Raw genomic sequence first — 24,638 nt, 5'->3', positions numbered from 1 at the left:
ACGGGATTTTCATGGAATATGCTGACAACCCATGAGGCTAATTACCAACCTGTGCACTTGTACACTGGTTATCATGATGGCATACGGAGTAAATTCACAAGAATATCTTGCATCAGCTCCTGAAGCGAAGACAGTAGAAAGATGAAAAGAAAACACAAAAATAGGGGGGCAAAAGATGCTGAAATTACACAAACTTTTCTTCTATGATGTAGGTACACGCTATTTCTCCAAGGAGCTTATTACCTATGTTTTGATCCCAGTGCTGTTATTACTGAGCCTGGGGAAAAAGGGGATTTGAGAGACTCAGGTAACTATCTCCATTAGAACTAAACATGTTTTAGGGTGCTTGTTCCTATTACAGAAACAAAGAGAGGGATTGTTTTGTCACATGGAAGGTGTTGAAAGGCAGGTCTGGTCGAACATGCCAAGTTGTATTTATGCCTGCAGCTGGTCTGATGCTCTGCTGAGGAAGGCACAGAGAGCTGCAGCAGAGGCAGTGGAACTGAGCTGTCTGTACAGCTGAGAAAGGCTCCTGAGCATGTCTCCTGTTTTATTATGATTCAAGCATACAGGTAAGTTTTTTAACCTCTCATAGAAGTACTGGGTTTAAGATCACATGGCAATCAAAGTGTGGTTGTTTCCAGTCAGTAGGGCACTTTTATTTAATGGGACAAGATTAATTTTCAGGCTGAAGTGTTGCAGAGGCACGAGGCCAGGCACCCCTTATGTCTGGTCCTTTGTCAAGCTCAGATGTGTCACTCTCAGGGTACATCTCAGGGCTGGGGGACCCACATGTTTCTCTTGCTGAGGATGGCGGGTGCGGAATCCAACATCTCGCAGAGTAAAATCAACTGCAGAGGGGTTTATGGCTCACTTTTAGTGGTGCTTTCTTTTTCTATCACCTCCATCACCATCACCAGTTTAGTGGTTCTGTTCAGTGCTGCTCTCTAACAGCAAGAGATTAATTGCCCACGAAGGCACCTGAACAAGAAGCCACAGCCTTCAGTAGAAAAACACCTGCGGTGAAAAGCAGATCCTCCCCATCTCTGCTCTTTAAAGTCTCTTCCCTCCTTCCCACTCTGTTACTGTAGGATTTTTCACAGCCAGGTAATCTGCACAGCTACCTCTGCTTTAAAGTACTGAGGGTGGTATAGCAGAAGGAGAGCAGGCTATCTTTTAGCACATGACTATACTCCAGCAGTGATAATCATTTCAAACTACCTAGGAAAAAATAAGCAATATAATAATGTTAGTCAGGTAGCTTTTTCTACCTTATCAACACCTGCAGACACAAACCTGCACTGACAAATGCTACACCAGAGGGTAGGATAAGTGGAATTAGAAAATATTACCTTCAGGAGCTATTGGGCTCCCAAATGCGATATGCAACAGTAATGTAGATAGCAAGGAAAAACAGACAATAAGTACAGCTTTGAATTCAAACATGACCTTCAAAGAGCTTTTTCTTAGAACACAGAGTAAAAGCCCTAAACCTTTGAAAGAGCATGACCAAACAATAAGCCCCCAACTTCATGTACACCTCTGAGAATTCATTCTCAACAATGGACTCTCAGAAGTCTTTTATCACTATTTTGAAGACTTTATTTATCAAATTTGAAAGATATCTTCTTTTTGCCCCATTTTTATCACAGTCTCAAGGTATCTTATCAATATTCACTCAGCAAGCACAAGCATATTTCTAAGTGACAGTACAGAACAGTATGTGACAAACTGGAACATTTTTGCAGCTCAGACCAATGTGCAAGATAAAAGCACATAGGCTCCTGCAAGAGCAGCAGGGCTTTGGCTGAAATGTCAGAAGCAACTATTTTGTGCGGAATGATTCATTAAGCTGGCACTTCAAAAACTGGAGGAGCTGTTCTAGTGCTGCAAGTTAAGTTTGAGAAACCTAGACTGCCTTGAACTATAGGTTGAAAACTGGCAAGAGACTACTAACCCTACTCTTACTCTTCCAAATCAGAAAAATTGTGCTTTAGGAGGCCTAATACGTGATGTTTCATGGGCAAGATCTTCTGTAAAATGGAACTGTGTCTGCAATTCACAGACAACAAAAGCCATTACACTTTCTATTAGGAAAACATATGTTTCCAGACATTTTTGGTCAAAGCTGAAAAATTATTATTCTCCTTCGACACTGAATTTTGAGAGAGGAGGAAGAAAATTCCTTTCTTAATGTAATTTGAGGATTCCTTAACATGAAATGTACTTAGAAAAAAACCCAACAATTGTCATCATTAAATGCATCCTTTATTAAGCAGATAATTCAGGTAAATAAATGAAGCTTTTAAAATGAAATAAACTGCCCAAAAGATTTTGCAAATATAACTTCAGGTTAGGAATTGTATAGTTGATTCAGAAATTATTACATTTGTAGTGAAACTTCATTGCCTTGGGCACCTACTCTGTGAATGCATCTGAGCCATATAAAACATTAATAACTTACATATGAGATAAATGAAAAAGCTTGGAAGATGACCAAAATTTAAAAAAAAAAACCCAACCCGTGAATAAGCAATCATAAAATCATATCGAAAAGATGAATTAAACTATGTAAGGGCTTGTTAGTGAACAAATATTAAGATCAGCCTGATAATCCCATTATGAATAAGGTATAGAGGAATAATGCTCTGTTACCTCTAACTTACTTTACAACAATATTCCACAATGGGTAGAAAAACAGTCAATCCAAGAAATGCAATACCAACAGTGAATTCTTCAACGTGGCTTAAGTTTTACCTTATATTGAAGCAACAGACAGTTCTTTGATTTAAATATTCCTTTTGTTTATCTGTTATATAATAAAGGCAGACTATTGCAAAATTGATCTAAGGCACTTTGTAATTGAGTAAAATGATTATTTTTGAATGCATTTTTTGTTTATTACTCTTGTTAAATTACTGTGTGCTTCAAATGATAGAAATCATATGTGTATTGATGAAAGAAAACAAGAATTATCCAAAGGCATCTTATTGAACCAAAACTTGGTTCTGAAATGGATTTAGTCCTTTACAATCAAGTGTTAGACTGTGTTTAAGCATTTTGTCTATCATTACTGTGCTGGAAATAGCAGTGGTGTAACTCCTCTTGGCCTCATCAAAGTTAAGGATTAGTCCTAGATCCAATTACATAGTGCTAAATGGCTCTAAGTCCCCTGTTGAGATGATATACAATATTTTTCCCTGGTAGTGTGTCTTTTCTAAAGATAATACAAACCATACAGCATCGATGGATCACAGAACTTGTGGGGCTTTCTTATTCTGAGAAAAAACTCCAGCTATCACCTGTGAGCAGAATAACATGTTTACTGCAAGCCTGTTAAATGCAGGGGTTAACTCCTGTTCTTGGGAAAACTGGGGGTGGAGAGGAGGTGGCTCGCTGGCAGTGGCAGGGCTGACCAATCTCTAAAAATCAATTCATGTAATCAGCTTTAGAAAGGTAATCAAGTGTTACATCTACATTCCCCTAACCAGTTCCAATCTACTGGAGGTTTAACTACAGTTGATTTAATGAGGCTGCTCTGAGAACTGGAAGGAAGTTTGGGGATTTTACTTAAGAAACAGTAGATGCAGGAGCAGACACTTGGGATTTGATAAGTGAGGATGAGAAACCCTTGTTAATCATGTCTTGCTAGAAGTCAATAATTAAAATCTCATTTTTTCCTAAAGGAATTCTTACTTCACTGTGTCTACAAACACAGTCCCTGGCAATTGTCATATGACTTTTGAGTTAAATGTTTTAGTCTCTAGGAAAATTATTTAATAGGTTTTTTATTCTTTTGAAGTCAGCCAAATTAATTAATAGAGCTACATGAAAAGGGACATTTACTGCAGAATAAATCTGCTATAAACAGCTAGGACTTGTTATGTTGGATTTAACTCTCTCAGAGTGAAAAAGTGTTCCTTTCTTGCACACCAACATCTTAGAAAGGGGCAGGAAGATCATCAGAATAGTCCAGGAAGTTTCAGTTTGGGGAATGCATTGGCTCATGGATTTTGGTGACGCTGTGTGAACTCCTCTTTCAGAGAGCAAAACCCAAAACACACAAGAAAGAGTGATATCATGTATAACATTAGTGAGAGCACTTCCTATAGAAATGTTTTCTACAGTGTGTGAATTTCACCATCCTTAACCTGTTAAATATGTAAACAAATTTGTCTGGTGTGAGAGAAAGGAATAAGGGTGACTGAACCATCCAAGCACTGCACGTATGTGACAATGCTTCACACTGCTTACCAGGACATAACAAATAGTTTAAAGACGTTTTTTCTTCTTGCTCTTATCTTAAAATGAATCGGTTGAAGAAAGAAACAATAGGGAATTGTTGAATTATCAGTTTACCCAGCACTCTCTTGAAACTGTCCTGGGTTCTCACTGTAATACAGCTCACTCCTGAGATGATGTTCAGGAACCAATACAATTACAACATGAAGATTAAAATAAATAAAATATTAAAACAACTAACAAATCAGTTCTCCATGGGGAGCAATAAGCAAATGTCTTTATGCTATTTGAGATTCAATCATCATATTGGTCTGTGATATTGAAGGCTACTTTTGAAAAGTTGCTGCTAATAAAGACAAGTAAAGACAAGTCAAACCAAGTTCCTTTTCTCATAAAGTCTGCTCTAAGCTTCTTTTGGTTATCTGTGCAGGAAATAAAAATGCAATTAAAAAGAAAAAAAAAGAAAGGCCAGACAAAGCAAACACACACATTTTATTTTCCATTTCTCTTCTCACTTGTCATTTATTTCCCTTTATGGAGGCCACCAAGGTTTTTAATTTATTTCAATCTTATACTCAGAGCCCTCTGATGTCATTAACCACTGAGGATTCATCTACTTCTATTCTTATATGATATGGTGAATATGATAATGCACATGTAGATTTCTGGTACTGTCACTTCAGACAACTTTCCTTTCAGACACACACCTGAAAACTAATACATAAAACACCCATCAACTCCATTAGGATAAATATACTAATCCAATAAGTTTTCTTCCCACCTGGAGAAACTCTGGAGCACACTGCATTAGATTCTTACACCTTCCACTTCCCAAATTTTTTAAAAAAAATTATAATACCTGTGACTCATATTTAGCTGAGATAGAGTTAACTTGTTGGTACGGTGCTTCATTTTTTGGATTTAATATGAGGATAATGTTTCTAATCACTGATGGTTAAGTTACTGTTGAGTAATGCTTGCACTGAGGAGTTTTTACTGTCTCATGTTCTGCCAACAAAGAGGTGCAGAAGAAGATGGAAGCCCATAGCCAGGAAAGCTGACCCAAACTATCCAAAAGGGTATTCCATACCACAGAAGGTCAGACTCTATATATAAACTGTGGGAAATTGGCAAGGAGATGCCAATTGCTGCTCAAGAACCATCTGGGCATTAATCAGCAGGCAGTGAAAAACTGTGCCTCACATGTCTTCCTTGGGTTTTATCTCCCTCCCCCCTCTCTCTCTTCCCCCCATCTCCTCTTCACTGAATCCCTTTTCATTACATTATGATTTTATCATCATTAATATTACATTTCAATTATTAAACTCTTCTTATCTCAACCCATGGCTTTTACCTTTTTTTCCAATTCTCCTCCCCATCCCTTGGGGGCAGGGGAACAGGGTACTTAGTTGCTGGCTGTGATTAAACCATGACAACTTCCATCAAGAAAATAGCATATATTGTAAGGATTAATGTCTCCCAATAATAAGAATAGTTAATTTCCCAAAAGGATATTTAATGTATTCACATCAGTGCATACTAGTGCGAAGAGTATAGCCAATAAACACTTGGGGTTAATACAAACTAGTTTTGATGATCTCAGACCCAGATATTCAGCTGGCGTTCATTGGAATGAACTTCCTTCTCTGAAGTAATAACAATGTATAGCTGTTGAAAATTTGGCCATTCAGATTCTTTCTTTTACAAAGTTAGAGAAGAAATATCTAGAATCAATTCCTGGTAAACTTTTAATCTCAGTGATATTAAATTTGATTCCTTATATGATGCTTTATGAATTCCAGATACTTAATCTTTGCTAAACAGTTTTTCATCAGTAAATTCTAATGGCTTTGTGAAGTGACTAAGAAGATGAAAAAAATTATGTTTCTTGCAAGGAAAAATATGTGTTTGAAACACGAAATAAATTAATCTCTTATCATGATTCCTAACTTCTGAATGTTAACAATTAAGATAGGTACATGCCTTCTGCCTGGTCTAGAGGGAGAGAACTACCTTCAACTACACCTCAGAGCTATTCAAAGTGATAGCCAGAAAAGTGGTTTTTAAGTTAAGGCATACTTTGCAAAGAACAGCATTTTTGGCACTGTGAGTCACTCACAGCACACTTCACCTTACCTCTGGAATATTTAGAGGGGTTTCTTTCTTCTATCTTAGGGAATTCAATTTGTGCAAGGCAGAGTGAAAAGTAGCCTTGACTATGAGGTCCTACTTCTACGGAACCTCAAGAAGCAGCTGTTCAAGCTGCAGCGCTTCAAAACACTGAAATACTTGCAGTCAGGGAAATGGAAACTGTGGCACACAGAAATGTAAAAGACAAAGTAAATATGTTACTGAGTTACTTTGTTAAAACCCTGGTGGTTTTGAAGAGGATCTTATGCTACAACTCTAAAAAAACAAAAAGCGCGGGAAATGGTGAAAGAAATGAATAGTGAGCAGTAACTGCTGGTCCATGTTAGATACCACATAGGTACAGAAAGTACAGATGATGTGGCAAAAGCCATTGGAGCCAATAAGAAAGAGGGAAATCAACTAACCATGCCATAAAGCTCAGGAATGACAAATTGAAAATAAATCTCAGAGCAGAACCTCATGTCACTCTAAAATGTTGTTGAGAAAAAGGTGATTATGACCTTTGTCTAAATTCCCACAAAGAAAATATGATCCTATCAATGCTGTGTTAACCTGAATTTATGGAAACAACTTGAATTCAATCAAGGCATGACTTAGAAACCATAAGTTTGCTCTTGGGCTGTAAACTTGAAAGTAAAATTCTTGTTTTTAATGTGTTGCAGTTGAAGACAGGCTACAAACATAATGAGGGAAAGTGAAGAGAGATCAAGATTTTCAAGAGGCATCTTATTCAGATTAAAAGGCTTCAGAGATACAAGCAAATTCTGTGTGAATAAGCACAGAAACTACACTATGTTTGCAGCCACATCATAGAGGAGCTGGGTACTGTACACAAAATTGCAGTCTTCAAATCAAAAAATTTCTTCACCTGTGAAGTGCACACTGACTATTTACAAAGACTTACTCATGAACAAGTGTATGTCATTTACTCCTGCAGATAAATTGACTCATCAGCCACAGAACTACCCTTTGGCTGTGTTTAGTCATCATTATTGAAGGTACAGACATGGCAGGTGTCACGCATTTCAAGCAAGTACATTTAAGTAACAAGAAAGTGAACTAGTGCTAAATATTGCTCCTGAGTTGTGCTATGAAAAAAAGCCAAAACAAAACAGTGATTCAATGGATAAAATAAATCAAAGAAGATAGTTGGGTGTGTGGATGGGTATAGTACACCAATAATCCCATCCTGCTACAGTAAAAAGATAGGATTGTCAAATAGAAGATATAGATAAAAACTTCAACAGGACAAAACCTTACATTTAACCCCTTCACAGTATAAATATGTCAAAGATAATTTTCTTTAAACATGCTGAATGTTTAACATGTTCCATAAACGTGTTGAAAAGATAATGTTTCTTCTCTTTCTCTGAAATTTTGACTCTTGAGGCAAACATTTTCCTTCTTGATGTTTCGACTTGGAGAGAGAGAAAATGAGGTATCAGATATTATCCTGCTAAAGTCAAAGAGAGATGGAAATGAGTGAACATAAAACTATTTTTCACTAATGTCTGATGAGTTTGTTCAAGTATTATTTAGCTTTTGAATGTCTGTTAAATGTGGCAGTTTTTCTGTTTATTTGCATGACTAATGATGTTAGCAAGACAGTCTCCAACATCCAGAGATGGCAATAACCACATAGACACACTGTTAACCACAGAGACAATCTGTTTTGAGACAGATTACTTTTCAAAAGTTGTTTCCTTGGGGAAAAAAAAATATTATATTTGCTTTTTTGAAGTGCTCAAATGACTGGTGAAGTTAATTTAAAATAAAGCTACAAAGGTTCAGGAGAATTTTCAAGATTAAACGTGCCTTTTGTTAAGTACTGAAAGCAGAGCAAACCACGTAAAGATGGGAGAAGCTTATCCAGATCAGCTTTAAGGTATCTTAATAAAGCTTGAACTGCCGCAAATGATTAAGCTAAATTCATGCTAACATACTAATGGTTCTGCATATTAGCAATGTTACCTACTCAAAAGATTGAGGAGGGATTATTACCTGACATTTTCATGTCCTTCCTGAACTCCACAGTATGACAGTTTGACTTAAAACAAAGTTATCTCTGTCAGGAGGGGATGAAATAGAAGTGACAAATGCTTAATCAAGCCAGAACCTGGGATGTTGAATTGGGGCTGAAGGTGATTATAGTCACTGGTGATGGAATGTTATCCACCTATGTGTTATATCAGTGAAAAATTATAAGTTATTAGTTTGAAATTTGTGAAGTGATTCTTTCAAGAATCTTGCATTATGATTACAGAGGAGAGATTTACTGTATTTCTATTAGGAAAAGGCTGAACATCTCTGCTTGGACTCGGGAGAGCATCTTAACACGAGATAGGAAGAGAAAATGAGTTGAGGGGACATTCAAAAGCAGACCCTGGAGTTCAAGCTCAAGCTGAATCAGGACCAACACACAGATTGCAAAATTTTTGCAAGCTTTTATAAACTGCCTTGGCAAAAATCCTATCAGATGAACTGATCATATGCTTTCTACATCTCTTAATTAGCAGCAATCATATGAAATCAAGGAGTTCTGTGAGGATTCCCACACTTAATAAAGATCTCAAGAGAATGGCTACTTTACTACATCTGAGCAAGACAGCAGGTAACTCCTGTTTCTGGATCCAGTTATGAACACAGAAAAGATCTGTGGTTTTTACTCAAGTGCTGGATATTAGAAATAAACAAATAAGTGCCTGTGTGGATGTCCTTTTCCCCCCATTTATTAGCAATTTCCTATAAATCTGCAGAATAAGAAATATCTGAGGCACCCTTCTGTGTATTAAAATTCAGTATCTCTGTGTTTGGGCGATAAAGATCAAATATGTTTCTATGTCTGACTAGCTAATGGACACTGAGGCTGGCACAAACAGCATTTCTTTCATGTCTTTTCTTCCCCTCAAATATGCCCATCAGGATTTTCTAACCTGACTTTTTTCTCTAATCCTGCCAAAAAATGGAACTCCTGTGGCTCACAGGAAATCCTGAGTGGTATATTCTGACACAAGATTCAGTCTTGGGCAGAGAGCTGTAGGAAGTGGGTGACCTCTCCCATGTAGCTGGAGCGCTGCTGACCAGATGACTCACGGAGGAAACACAATGTTGACACAGACATGCAATGCTGTTGAAAAGATTTTGTTTAGCAATTGTTTATTTACTCAGGAACTTGGTACCACATTAGCACCTTTGTTCTGACTTGGGATTCACTGATTATTTCCAGAAACCCTGACTGCTACCAGAGTAACACCCTTAGCAATGCTTTAAAAACAAACATGCATTACAGAATCCCATATACAGAGTATCCGTATACAGGCAAGTTGGTTGCTGGATAATTCTGCCATGCTGCATTTTTAAAGAGAAAATGAAGCTTGGAAAAAGTCCAGGAGTTCAAAACATTTGAGCCATGAGTTCTTTATTATCTTATCCACCAGTAAACACCTTCATCTAAACTTACATACTGTGTCACGTTGTCGACCGGAATTTGGCACAGGAATGTAGGTGCAATAAAGTCCCCATTCACCAAGTGATAATTTGTGAGTCAGTCATTGAAAGGCTGTGTGTTTTAAGCCATTCAGTTTGTCTTTCTCGTGAGGTGTAGGTGTTCCATGTGTTCTCACAGCATTTGGTAATAAGCCATCAGACACAGATGAAGGAACCTAGTAAGCAAAAGAGGGAGCCTCGTAGGATATTGTAAATACTGTGCCTCCTACTCGAGGATGGTTGAGTGTCACTATGGGGAGAAATATTTCATTGGTATTCTGCAAGCATTGCAGGAACATGCTGCTGTTACAAAAGCCTGGATCTTAAATACTGAGGGGGAGGGAGAGAAGGGTTTAGTTCTCACTCTAAATCTAAAGGATGTTTCTAAACAAAACTAGGAAATAAGGAAATACTGGTCTGATTAAAGACTATTGATGTGAACTGAAAGATTTCCATTTGTGTCAAATGATGTTGGCCCTGTTCTTTTGTGATTCTGTGCTGTTGTTTGCAATTTATTTTTTTTTTCTGGGACGCATCAGCAAAATCACCTTTCCATTTGAAAAGCATTTCTCTCTATTATATTTTAGAAAACATGGGGTTCAAGCCTCAGAGGCATGGCATTTCACCTTACCTAGAAGGTACCCAGGAGAAAATAAAGGCAGAGTGGTCAAGACAAGTGGTAGTAGCTTCTTATCATTGAGTTTTACTGTCCAGCAAAGCATGAACACTGAATTTTATTTATTAATGTGAAATTTTAACAAGGAAAAAAAGCCAGACTGAGCCTTTCTCAGGGGTATGAAATTAACCTATGGAATGATCAAATGGCCATTTATGTGCTTGTACAACTAAAATTAATATGGCACAACATACTTTTTTCTTCTGCTTGGCTGAACTTTATTTTCATAGCAAACATCAATTAAATATGAAAGATCAAGCCAATATCCAGTATTCAGCACACTCTGTGATTATTTGCAGAATTCTGTATTTTCCCTATAACAAACTGTCACTTTCTAAAAGACACAGCAGAACTCAAGGTTTCTCAAAATAAGAAAGTTTTATAACAGAAAATTCTATAACATTATTACTTCTGTTTTGTATATGTAAGTTATCTAAGGGAAGGACCTCATATTTCACGCTACATGGGCAAGACTTAAAGCAGTGATACTTACATTTTCTCAGGCAGTCTAAGTAAAGAAGATAACACTCCCTGTTTTTTTCTCTCCTATCCTTTTTTCCATGGCTACATTCTCTTGAGGCTGGGAATGCTGTCCTCAGCTGGGGCTCTCTTTTTCTACAGAGGCTGCAAGTTAGAGCAAAACTGCCTTGTGTCAGTGGCATACTCCAAGGTAAATAACTCAGAACAGTCAGGTTGATAGCTGTATTTATTCCACTGAAAAGGAAGAAGCATCAGTCAAAGTTAAAGAAGTTGTGTGCACTAAACTCATTGCCATGAATGAGTGCATTCAAATCATGGAATAAATCATTAGTGAAGTAGAATAAAATGAGGATGGAACAGGTAGGAAATGTCCACAGACCTTCTGGCTTCTTTGAGTATTTCTGTTGAGATAAGATTAAATAGCAGTTCCCCAAGCATCTTGATGACAAGCCCTCTTCCATTTGTCTACTGAAATCTAGAGATCTAGAGATCTAGGTTAAAAGACTACTAAATACCATAATTACCACTTAAAACCTAAGACATTATTACAAATATCTTCAAATGAGACTTGATGCTATTATGCTGAATTGGATCTGTGTGTGCCAGAAGAAGCCACAGCATGGGCCATCTACTTATGTCAGTTTAAGATGTGCCAGTAAAGGCACAAGCTCATGATAAATTGATTTGCTGAATGTTAAATATAAGCCCATCTACAACCTACCCCCCTCTAACTGAACTGAATTAAGACAAATTAGTCTGACTTGGGTCTAGTCACAGGCTCTGAACACAAAGGCAACTGTGTGTGCAGTGGAGCAACAGCCACCAGGGACCTGGCAGATTTCTTGGTCTGCTCCAAAGGGGCAGCCAGCCTGTTGATTAGCCTAGGTAGCGAAAGTTCAATTAGCGAGGGCTGGAGAAGAGTCTAATGACAATCAGTGTCTTGATCTGTAGTTATTTGTTGGAATTTTCATCTGGATCTTCCTTGAATAATTTTAATTATTGAATGTCTTGTGTGAAGACTGGGAATGTCTGCAGGACATACTGCTAGCTTCCTTAATAGCCCATTGAATACCTTTTTCTTCTTTTTTAATGATACCCCTAAAATTATACAGATATAAAATTATCTAAAAATCGATGGATTTTTTGTTGTTGTTTTTAAAGGCAAGAATGACCGTACACAATGCAGAATTAAAATGTTTCCCTGTCTTTAGTGATTGCCATGGTCTGATCTATAATTAATCTATAATAACAGTCTCCCTCCAGCAGTACTCCTGAAGGAAGACACCCCTTGCCAAAGCACCTGGATCTACTATATAGCTATAAAGAATTACACAACTTACCAATAGATATGAGATTTCTATTGGTATGCCTTGTTCTATTAGATACAAATAGGTTTTCCATTAACAGGGCACAATGAGATGAATTAAGGAGAGATTTTCAGTTGCTAAATTTCCTCACTTCTGAGAGGTTAAAGTAGATGGTGGGCATTTCAATATAACTTTTTGGAACTAAAGACTGTATTTAATTTAATTTTTTTAACATGGTTTGCTACTGGAATTGTTCAATTTCTGTGACTGGGGCTGCATGGTTTGTCAGGTTTGTAGTTATTTACATCGGTTTCTATCTCCTCCATAATATTTTGGTAGTAAATATGATTAGGAGTAAGCTTTCAATACTCACTTTTTAAGTGTTTGTTATTAATAAACAGAGAGATTTTCATATCTTCCACCTAGGAAGCATTTAACAAATATTTATTACATTTCCAAAGTAACAGAGTTGTGAGGTAGACAAAGATCAAGAATTTATCAAAAAAACCAAGGAGACTTATTTTTTTCGCCCACTTAGCACTAACCAGTGTGACCCTTGCTTGTGTAACACAGGACACAGAGAAAGGCGTTCATCTGGATCTGGGGTCTCAGGGACTTTAATGCACTTTCCTCTTGAAATATGAGAAAGAAATTCTCTTAAAGAGATGTGTAAAGAAGACACCCTCATCTCACTGAAATACGAAGGAATCTTGGTTTAAATTTAAGTAGGACAAGATTTTGAGATTAAAAGGGTGGAATTCATCACACCTATCTTCAATACTCTAAATTTAGTTGTCAATCGTATAGGCTTTCCTTAAGGTTAAGCCAGTCTTAGCACCCAGTCTTGAACCCTTGCTTAGGGCAGGCAGAAGTTCTTTGTGTAGGCAGCTCTCCCTCAGCTGACTCAGAAATATATTTATATGAGTAACTCACCCTACACACTCTGGACTAACTCAAGTTAGAGAATGTAAATCCCACCCCGAATGGAGAGCACATGATAAAGACACATCTCCTTGCAAGCAGCATGGCTGGGATAGGATTTTATGGTTCCCTTTTGCTCAGTCTTATATCCAGTAAAATGTGCTATGAGGCACTAAATTCTTATACTAAAAATAATAAATGGCATTATTTTATTCCTTTCCATTCACTATGAAAAAAACCAAAAACACAGTGAACCACCAGAGATGTAAAAGCAAAAAAGATATCAATGCAATACAAGATGGCAGATTCAATGTTACTTCAGTCAATGTGTTCTTGGTCACAGCCACAGCTGTGGGAGAGCCTGTTCCCCCAGGCCTCTGTGACCCTGCTTTGTTTCCCCCGTTTGAGGCCAGCTGAGCTCACGGCAGAGCCAGCGCTGAGGGGCAGCAGCCTTGGGAAGGGCTGGAGGGAGGGAGGAGGGCAGGAAGGAGAGAACTCCATCCCTCCTCGCTGCAAAGCTCCTGTGTCCTAAAGCCATATGCAAGTGCCACTGGTATTTCCTCAGCCACCAGCTGCTTTAACTCATAAAGGGGCTTGATTGCTTTGTTCCCGTAGCCTGGCCGATTGCTTGGCACACCCATTATTTTTAACGAGGATTGTTATTTTCCTTGGAGCCAGAACATCCCTGTTGGCAGCCGCTAACACCTTTCGGCCTAACTGTATGGTGCTAACATGTAGCTTTAAGCACGCTGAAGATGTAACAGGCCAGCACAATCCTTTCCTCAAAATGCCTGCACCCTCACCAATAAAGGGTAGGAAAATCTGTGTGCAGCTCACACCCCGACTCACGACGGCAGGAACGAGCACAGAAAGCGTGAGCGTATGCCCGGCTCCTCCAGTCTCACGGGTGCCATGGGAAGGCAGAATTCATGTGTGCCCTGGGCCTCTCGTATAATGAACATTCAAAGAGACTTGCAGAGGTCAAGCTCCAGGGCAGGAGAGTTCACAGAGATCTCAGAGCTTACATGTGCTGTGCTAGAGAGTGCTTTCTTAACATTTCAAACCTTCCTCACCTCTGTACCAGGGCCAAACCAAAACCGGCCAGAGAGACTGAGGGACTGAATATGCAGCCCAGAAGTTGGGTGTTTGTTGCAATACAATTTAATTGGAGGCCAGAGGAGAGAGTGCCTGGCCCTGCCTTGGCCAGACAGCAGCTCTGGGGCTCAGGCATTGCTCCAGCTGAGACTTGCACTACCACACTCTTGGAAGTGCTGTAAGTCCTGGGCTATTGATTATTCTGCAGGCTTTATCCTCACTGTTAAGTTTTCCTTTTGACAGATGGGGTTTTTTCTTTATGATTAAAACCTCTCTGTCAAAAAACTCCCCACCAGTTCTTTCACTAAGACAATCAGTGACTCAAATCAAAAGAACTGCGATAACCCCAAACCTTAGGACTGAATTGCCTTAATTATATATTACACTTGATAGAGCAATCAGAGTTGCTTTGATTTGGGTTATGAATAGATAAGATCTGTGTGAAAGATTTAAAAAGTCACTCTGTGCCTCTTTTTTCCCTTTTCTCTTTTTTTTTTTTTTTCTTTTTAATTGATATTACCTTGACATGCTCATGTAAAGTATCATATTCTCTCCCTGGCATGACTGAACTCTGCTGCTCACAGTTTTATCACTGCAACAGCAAATATTCTTCTTAGTTTAGAGAAAAAAACTTGGCAGCAAAGAAAATGAAAAAATGGATTTGAAGTACTGGCTCTGGTTTAGGCACTTATCTTGAATTTAATCTTCAAGCTGAAGTTCCTGTTCTCCTTTTTGTCCTCAGTACAAAAAAATAAAAATTTATTAGAATACAAAATATTTATATTTGGTTTTCAAATCAAATTTAGATTTTCAGTCACCAGATACATTGCTTTCTTTGAAAACAGCTTCAGTCAGATCCTAGGATTTGACTACAAAAGAATATGAGAATGCATCTGTTCAACAGGGAAAATAAGATTAAAGCCCTTTATGAGAAGATGGTAGGTTCAAGGTGACAATGCATCATGATTTTATACCAAACAGAAAAAGCATTAAGAATTATCTCTAGGTCACAGTACTGACTAGCAGTCTGCAAACCATCTCTTTGTTACACAGCCTGGTTTTAGTCACAGAAACATCAAAAACAACCCCATTAAAAAGAAGATACTGAAGCATCAAGAGAATATTAACTTGACAGCAACCAGTATCTTGAAAGTGTATTTCTTACTTGTGGTATTTACAAGCCAAATTTTCAAAGCTGGTCTCTATTTTTGACTGTGTCCAGTTTGCAGATGGAAGTTCAGCATGTAACCTCATTCTGGGCTTTGCTCTTCCTCCCTCTCTCCCTCCTCTTGCACCACCTGGGTGCTCATTTTAACATGATCAGAAGAACTTCTGAGACTCAAGGCTAATGTTTCTCATTTGGAACCCAGGTCTTATTGAGTCATGTTCAGTGTGTAAAATTATGTCTATGTAATTTTGCCTTTAACTGAGCAAACAAAAAGGCACAGCAAGATCATTAAAGATGAAGTTAGCAGACTTCAGACTGACAATAACATAATTTTTTATCAGTACAAGCAATTAAAAACTGAGGATATTGCTGGAGGATGTGGTAAATTCTCTGCCCCTTATAATTTAAATATAAACTGGATGTCTTTCTGAAAGATTTTTTTTTTATTTCAGCCACAAACTGGGTTTGATGTGGGAAGTATTGAACGAAATTCTACAGTCAGTGTTAAAAAGGAAGTTAGGTAATAAACTAGATTATTATAGCAGTCTCTTCTGACCTCAGAATCTCTCCAGAATCTATCTCTACCTTCAGGACTAATTTATTAAAAGCCTGGCTGGCTGTTGCAGGCAATGAAGTATTGCAATACTTCAAGGGTTCTGTGAAAAAGGACTGTTGCCAACATTGCTGACTGCAGTCAGCGTTTTCTGAAGATCATAGGAAGTGAAAATACAAAATAAGCATCCTTCTGATTCATGTATATTTTCCCCAAAATGCTTGCTTCCAAGTATTTTTCATTATCCAGCAACTGCACACCTTAAAATTTGAAATAAAATATTAAAAATTAATAACTTCCACTAGCTTATGATGCTTCTTCTCTGTCACACAGAATAGATGTCTAGGAAATATTACTTCTGCACACTAAGTAGGGATGCAACTCTCTCTGGCTGTGAAGAGCTTGTCTATAAAAGTCTGCTTGCCAAGAAGCACAGACTAATCTGAAAATACTAAAAGAATCAGCAATTAGAAAGTTATCAGTACTAAAAATTTGAATGTTCATTCAGTTCAAAGATAAAAAAAAGTAACTGAAGTCTCCAGGGCCTGATGCCAAGACACAGTTGGTTAAGTTATTAGACAGATCTAGGTCTAGTGCTAACACCACACATGGGACAGTCTGCTGCTTGCTGCTGGGTTTGGTACCATGCTCATGACTTCTGTAATTTTCATATTTTGCTGATAAATGGGACAAATGGCATTTCTCAGTTTTGGAGCCTCAGAACATCTGCTGCAAAAGGTATCACTTTTTATCCTCCTCAGGCAAAAAGGTAACCAACTTCACACCTCTGTGAAAGAAGAGAAAAGGAAAAAAAATATGAAAGGAATCCCAGATTTTTTTCTTGAGATGGCATGTCTAAAAGAGCAGAATATCTATTGTTAAAATAAGTCAGCTCAGTACTCAATACTTAGTAAAACACCCAGAAATCTGGAATGACTACAGAGAAGCTCTATACTGTAACCTTCTTAGAAAACCTTGAGAGGACTTCTCATAGAAATTTTCCTGCTTTCTAAGCCCAAATGCAAATCAACCACAGAAATACATGGGGCCTGCCAGGGCACCTGCTCTGGGACCCCTTTTGGTAGCACAGTTATCCTGGAGGTGTGAAATCAACCCTTCGGTTTTCTGCTACCAATCCAGAAAAGTGTATTTTGTCTGTGTTGAGCTGTGCTGCTTTTTTCACTCATTTAAGAGGAAAAAGGGAAACATCCTGTATGGAAAAGCATTTAAAAATAATATCTCCCTCATTCTTTACAAAATCTAGAGTTAGCTCTAAGGAACAGAGTTAAGGTTTAGATTTTGCAACAGGAGAATGTGCCCTTTTGGCACCTTGTATGAATTTCTCTGAACTTTGCTGAGCGTTTTTCCACTAAGTGCATTGTAATGTGTTTGAAGGAGAAAAAAAAATTAAAAGGGTTGTTGGTTTTTTTGTTTTTTTTTCAGTGGTGACTGCATGGGACTATATTTAAAGAAAATTCAGTGGTTCTTTCCATATGTTGAATGACATTCAAGATCCAAATGAGCAGTCATTTTTACCTTAGACATTCATCAGGAATGTGCTGGCAAATATCACAGGCAGAAAATTTGCTGGAAAAACTGGGCAGAGATTTCTATTATTCAATATGCCTTTACTCTTCTTTGCTGATGCTTTTTAAATTAAAGGCTATTGCTTTGGCATCAGGGTGCTCCAATTTTACTAGAAATCATGACATTAAATATACCATATATACTATGAGGGCGCAACCTAAAACATATTAGCTCAGCGGTTGTATCCTTGAATGTCTGCAAGTTACAATGTGTCAGGATATCTGGGTTAAAAGGGGGCTAGAACTGAAGCCTAGTAAAAAGGAAAGCAGCAGAAGAGCGCCTGCTCTGACAGGTCACTGAATTTTGATTATGCAGTCAGATATGGTATTCATCCCCTTGCTAATGAAAGTTGGGTGGCTGGCTGGAAAGAAAAGGCACAGAAGATGGCTTTTGGTCATTGTCTGAGCTATTTCTGGTAATCCTCCTTACTGTTTAACTTGTGTGTTCAGGAAGGATTTGGGCCTGTGGGGTAAATGGAATTGAAATCTCTCAAGAGGAAAAAACGATAAGGAAACAATGTGTGCTTGCCAGCATTTTTAGGCTGAGATGTTTAACAAAAGAAGAAGCCTGTGTTCTGTATTAGGCTACTGCATTGCCAGCTCTACTGCTTTCATTGCTGCCACACAATGCCAGCTCAAGACAATAGGAGGACTGCTGCTGTTCTCTCAGCTCTTTGCTGAAATTGTATCAGCTGGATCAGAATATCACCTATCAAATGTCATAATATTGCAAATTACTCACCATTTAATAAATACACATAGTATTTAGAGGGAGATTAACTCTTAACCACATTTCATTTATGGTTTAGTGTGGACTGGGACAACACCCATGGTGACACTAGGAGAAAAATCAGCTGCTATGTAACTTGTTATTGTTGTTTGAGTTTTTTGTTTTTTTATATTTTCAGAGCTACAAGTCAAGTTTCCAGATGCTCCTTCCCAGCCTGAGTGCTGCATCTTAAACTTTGTGCAGCAGAGGACACAACTGTGAAATTCACAGCAGATCAGTTAATTCAAGAGAAATGTAACAGCTAAGTAAACTAACGTTACTGCAAAGGTTTCTTCTGTGATAATGACTCCCTAACACACAGAGAGGGCAAGGTAGTTCCTGGCCCTGCTGTCCCTCCATCCTGTTTGAAGGAAATGTTGCCAGCTTTTGAGTCAAAGCTTCTAAGAAGCAACAGTGATGGTGCTGTTGGCAGACAGCGGTGGGGCAGAATTTTGTATCCACCCTCAGCAAATTAAGAAAAAAAAAAATCCAATTGGCCACCTATGGACAAACACAGCCGAAGTGGGAAATAAAGTGGGCTAACCAAGGCTCAAATGACTCCCGTGTACTCAGATGGAACAAATGTGCTTCAGGCTCATGCTTACCTTGGTCCTGCACCCTCCACTTTCTCTCACCACCCTTCCAAAGGGGTGGCACCAGGTTCACAAGGGCTCTGTGATGCCAGAAGCATAATATCAGAATGTACTTCCACCATGGCAGTGTGTGGAGGACTGTTTGCCATTTGCATTTATCTGCCCAAACCTTCCCAATCACTTTTTACAGTTTAGCTCCAATCACTGTAGACTGTAACATTTAATATCAAATACTCTTCCAACATTCCCACATTAATAAACACAAACAGTGAATCTTCTCTCTGTTGTAATTGTGATTTCTGGCAGCATTTAAAAGTGCATATTATTATGACAGTATTAAGAATTGGTACAGCTTCATGCAGTGCTGGAATATATATCCAAAAACTAATTTACTTGAGTTGTAATGTTAGGATTATCCTTCTGTCTTTCATGACTGATGCTTCATCTGGAGAATGCTTAATGTTTTCTTGTCAATGAGTGTTAACTCAAATGAATTATTCCAATCTGTTTACTTTGTCCCTTTCTAACAAATGCAAATTATAATTAAAAAGGAAAAAGAAAAGGAAAATGCAAACAGCATTGAAAACCTGGTATGACAACACTGTAGATTTTTCTACTCTTAAGTCCACATCAATAAGCAATTTAACAATAGAACTCTTAATGGGAGACCAACAGATGAAATTGTTGTAGAGCAGATCCATGGATGAAATTTTTTCTTTGCTCACGTAATTGCATGCAGCCATCCTTGTGTGAAATCCCCCATCAGATTACAGGGTTTGTTGTATGTAAATTGAAGACTAAATGCTTGGTAGCACCTTTCAGCTCTGCAATGCTGGAAATGAGTTTTTTAATAGGAAATTAGATCAGTAATATTTTAGTCAACAAAAATGCAGAAAATTTCTGCATAGAGATGAGAAAATTATTCATGCAAACTGACTTTAAAAAAAAAGAATGAACAATTGTTAAATTCTGTACACTACTATTCATAAAAAATTCTGTGCATTATTTTGTAAAAAAAAGAATGAGATGTGCAAAGACAAATTATTTCTATATTGATGGCTATAGTATTGGCTGAGATTTTGACTAGCAACAGGTTGCATAATTTAGTGGTTTCAATTCTTAATATGATTTTATTCACTTTTCAAAGTGAGGAACAATATGTGGAAAATTACAATTAACTCAGTCCAGATTATAAAACAGACTTTTGCAAATCTTCAACCAGGCACTAAAACAAGACATGGCCATATCCAGTCCCTTTTACGCTGCAATGGATTATATTAACCTTCAGCGAGTTTCAGAAGCCAAAGCCAGAAAAGGACTTCTCAGTCTTAAACTGCCTTTGCAAATGCAAAAGTAGTTCCTCTGGTGTAAATTTGCTTTCCTTTGTAGCTGATAGCCCAGAAAACAACTGATCGTGTAGTAATAAATCATCATTACTTTTAAACACTTATTTAAATGGTTCTTGCAGTTTAGGCTGGACCACAGAGCAGAGCCTGAACGTACCACACACAGAGAAAGCTGAGGAAGACGTGTGTCACCAGCAGGAAACAGCAGATGGTTGGTAGAATGAAGCAAAACGTACATCACCACCATCAGATGCAAAGTTTTAGGCAAAGACATTCCTGCTCCTAAGAACCTACTGGCTTTTAATAGCCTGGCTACAGTTGAACTATTACACAGAGAAAACTAATGTCCTCTCCAGCTTTCTGAACACAGGTGATAACTGTTCTGGGCTCCTGACAGAAGGCTGCAGCTCCTGAAAATCTCTTAAAATCCTTCTAGACAGTTTGCAATCTTCAAACAGTAACCTTGGGAATGTGTCTCCTATTTCCACAAGAAAGAGGTTTTTCTCTCACTCTCTCTAAAAGCTTTAAAGAAGTGGTACCTTAGAAAAATGAAGACGACTGAGGAAGTCATTTTAGCTGTAGCAAAGAGCCTTGCAATATGGTCTGTACTTCCAAATGAGAATATTACTATGATTAGGAATACATCATGCACCTGCTGCAAAACTCCATATAAACCAACTTTAAAAAACCCTTTCACACCAACTTCCCCTCCACCACCAAATATTCACTAGCTTTTACTGCCAACAATACTATTCTCTTCTATAGATAAAAAAATAAACACAGCTCCTTGTCCCAAGGACTGACAATCTAAACACACCCCAGGGAAACCCACAGAGGAAATAACAGAGGGACAGTAACATTGTTCTCTTTGTCGCCTTGTTAATTCACATCTTATGTGCTACACAATAGAGTGACTCTAGGAGAGTTGTGGTTTTTGTGCTGAGGTTACTGCTACCAAGTTTATTCCTTTTTATGCCTTTGGGGCATAAAGGAGAAGAAAAGGCAACCAAATCCCAGTGGCTGTAATGGTGACAAGAGTGTAAGGGAAGCGGAGAACCTTTTTACTCACATTCTACACCTCTCCCTCACTCTTCATTTCTTTCCTTATTTTTCTAAGACAAGGTTTACTCCAACAAACAAGCAGATTAAAATCGGATACATGAACCTATTATCACCTGTGGTGTCATCTCTCCCTCCCTGACAGATGTCACTGCAGCCACTGAGAGCTCAATTTGTGAATGTAAGTCCATTCCAGACCTTGGCTGCTGTAAGATGTGCATGTGAAACCAGAATTCTGGGAGCCTATTTGCAAGGGAAGTGGGTCCTGGCATCCTCTGGAAGGGTGCAAGTGGCTTCCACTTCCATCCATCTGCCTTTAAACCACAGTCATGTTGCTTTGAGCTCTGACACCATCAATCAGGAAGAGCAATAATACATATAAGGAATTTTGGTCTTTTTCACAGTAGACAGAACACAGTGGGCATAAATATCTTCCAAACTCCCCCTAATTTTTTTTTTTCTTCCAAAGATCCTGGGCTTGATGTTTTTCTTCATCTCATTCAGAAAGTATTCTGCCCAGTCCCTGTAAGTGCCTAGGAAGTGTGCACTGCACACAGAATAGACATCAAAGCCGTGTTCTTTAGTCTGCTTTTGTGTAATCCCAACTCAAGCTTTCAGTCTCAATTTTTAAAATTGATTAAGGTGCAAATTACAAAGATAATATTACTCCCAAGGACAGAAAAATATTAAAATAGGTTTACAAATCTAAGAGAGAAAAATCAATCACAGGCAAGAAGTAGCCTAGGATATGAATGAATTGCATGTCATCTAGAGAAACAAATAAATGCAACAGAATTAATCAGCAGATGTAAAAGAGAGTGTGATGCTGATATAAAATACAAGAGATTACAAAGAGACATGAAACAATGACCACATGCACCAAATCCTAGCTACTTTCTGCATGGATAGGAAAAACACTGAAGAAATGCTACAAGTAATTCTATGAAGAGGGACATGAATTAAAGGTAAATTAACCCAGTCTGTGCCTCTTTCATGTACACTGACACACAAGCCCTTTCAACACTTTCACAGTCAGTCCCCATTGTGGATTTCTGACCCTCAGCCTTCCTCTGCTATGCTAAAGTTGAATTTAAATTGAGTCTGGAAGGCTAGGATGGAGTGGTACAACAGCAGCATAAGAAATAGGTGAGGTTTTTTTCTGAGTTTGCATTCCTGACAGATTCCTCACAATGCTTATTATTAACTAGAATGAGGACTTGGGAAAGAAAGATGTAGAAACAGTCAGGCACAGCAAATAGAATTAGGAAATATTTTGAAAACAGTCTTGCAAGCCAGGACATGTAATAGCCAAATTCACTTTAAGTCTCAACAACCCAAGTTCAAAGGTTTGAATTACTCAAGAATATCCTATGTTTAGCCAACACTGCTAGTCTGGCACATCTCTTCCTTGTCTGGCCAAACCCTTCCCTTCTCAAAATGGCCAGAACAGATAAATGAAGTGTTACAGATACTCATTAACAGAGAGAACGTGACTAAAACATCAGTGCAGCTTTGAAAGGCAGGCCATATATCTACAGTCATGGCCACATATCTACAGTCATGATGGGCTTAAATTTTGTTCTGTTGTTCTTCCAGCTGTTTGCCAGCAATAAATGGCAATTGTACTTTCCAACCATGTTCAGCTGGGCTCTATGCCATTTTTTGCTGTTTTTGATGGCAGAGTTCTCAAAGACATGCATTAAACTATCTGGCCCATGCAATAACTCACTAGAGTTGCACTCATGCTTCCAAGGAGGCCCATAAGAAGAGGGAAAATAGGTTTTTTGAGAAAAGCAGCAGTATATGGCATTAGTAATATTAAACTTTCCCAAGGAATTTCAATAGCATTAACAAATTATTTTGATAAAATACAGGAGGCTTTGCAGATGGTTTTCTCAGGGTTTCAACAGAGCAAAATGTGCAAGCTGCACACCCACTCCTCGATGTTGTAAGCTCCCTTACAGTCTGTCCTGTGACCATTCTCAAAGATACTAATGTTACAGACTTAATCTCATAATGGTAATGCATCCACAAACAAATTACTGTAGTAATGCAGTTAGCTCAATTAACTTTTGAATCTATTCACTAGGCAGAACTAAAGGTCATTTTCTATTAAAATATCTCCCTCCCACTTCCTTATCGCCCTTTGTAACTTATGGGAGTTAATATTAGAAATCCTGTCTACACTATGTCAGGAAGAAGACAGGATGATGAAGCCAGAAAAAGACCTTATTCTTTACTAACATAACACAGACACAGCCCAAAGAGAACATCTGCCTTCTTTCATGAACACATCTAATTATGGTAAATTGTTAACACCTTGAAGAGGAGTTTCATAGAAGAGTAAACTTTAACATATGCCATCCTCACACATAAAACATCCCGTACTTCATACTTTTCCAAACACATGCCCTTTTTCCTACAACAGTTTATCAAAGGCCTTGTTTTGAAAAGGACTTCAACCTGTTTTCTATTCCTGTGGATGCATTTTTTAGTGCTTGCAATTATTTGCCAGTGCAAATAAATCTGCAGAAATGTCAAACTATGTAATCTGGGAATGCAGTCAGGAGATGAGACAGCAAGGCCTGCAAAACTGCAAATGCAATTATTTCCCCATGCGCAAATGCAAGACACTACAATTTAAGTATTTTGGAAAATCCTGCCTTTACTTTATTTGGGCATTGGAAGCTGCCTGTCCACCCTACAGCTCCTGTTACTCTTCCCCTTGAGATCCCACACTAAAGTCACAGTGAATAATTTGACACTATTATTGCCATGGAAACACCTTGATGTCATGCATACACAGAATCATGATTGACATTCCTGCAGTAACCAACTGAATGAGAAATGAGGGGAAGAAGGAGAAAGCCAGACTCTGCTCCAATACTAATGGGGGAAACAGACTATCATTGGCACTGTAAATATTGCTTTATTCATAAATCTGCCTTCTCCCATTTTTCACCATGCCAACATATCTGTGAAGAGCTCCCATCAGACCCCAAAACACACCCAAAGTGCAGAGGGGGTTCCTAACACATACCTGGATTTGGCCAGGTTGCAGTGAATGTCCTGGCAGTGCTCTCCTTGGGCAGAGGACTCCATGCTACAGCACGGAAGATTTTTGCCACAGAGTGTTAAAAATATGGCTCTTAAATGTCATAGGTATGGCCTAAAATAACACAACACATTAAACAATGTGGGTTTTG

At 38.2% G+C, this 24,638-nt stretch overlaps 1 long non-coding RNA gene across 1 annotated transcript in view; it reads left to right on the top strand.

Moving 5' to 3' along the window:
- The first annotated feature begins 471 nt into the window (after nucleotides 1-471).
- The window catches only part of LOC131575445 (uncharacterized), a 62,657-nt gene continuing 38,490 nt past the window's right edge, over nucleotides 472-24,638 (top strand). The window contains exon 1 of the long non-coding RNA XR_009276803.1: nucleotides 472-572. This is a non-coding gene — a long non-coding RNA (uncharacterized LOC131575445). The remainder of the gene's footprint in view (nucleotides 573-24,638) is intronic.

The sequence above is a fragment of the Poecile atricapillus genome, chromosome 2 (genome assembly GCF_030490865.1).
Source record: "Poecile atricapillus isolate bPoeAtr1 chromosome 2, bPoeAtr1.hap1, whole genome shotgun sequence".
Taxonomy (NCBI): domain Eukaryota; kingdom Metazoa; phylum Chordata; class Aves; order Passeriformes; family Paridae; genus Poecile; species Poecile atricapillus.
This window is presented reverse-complemented; position numbering and strand designations above follow the sequence as displayed.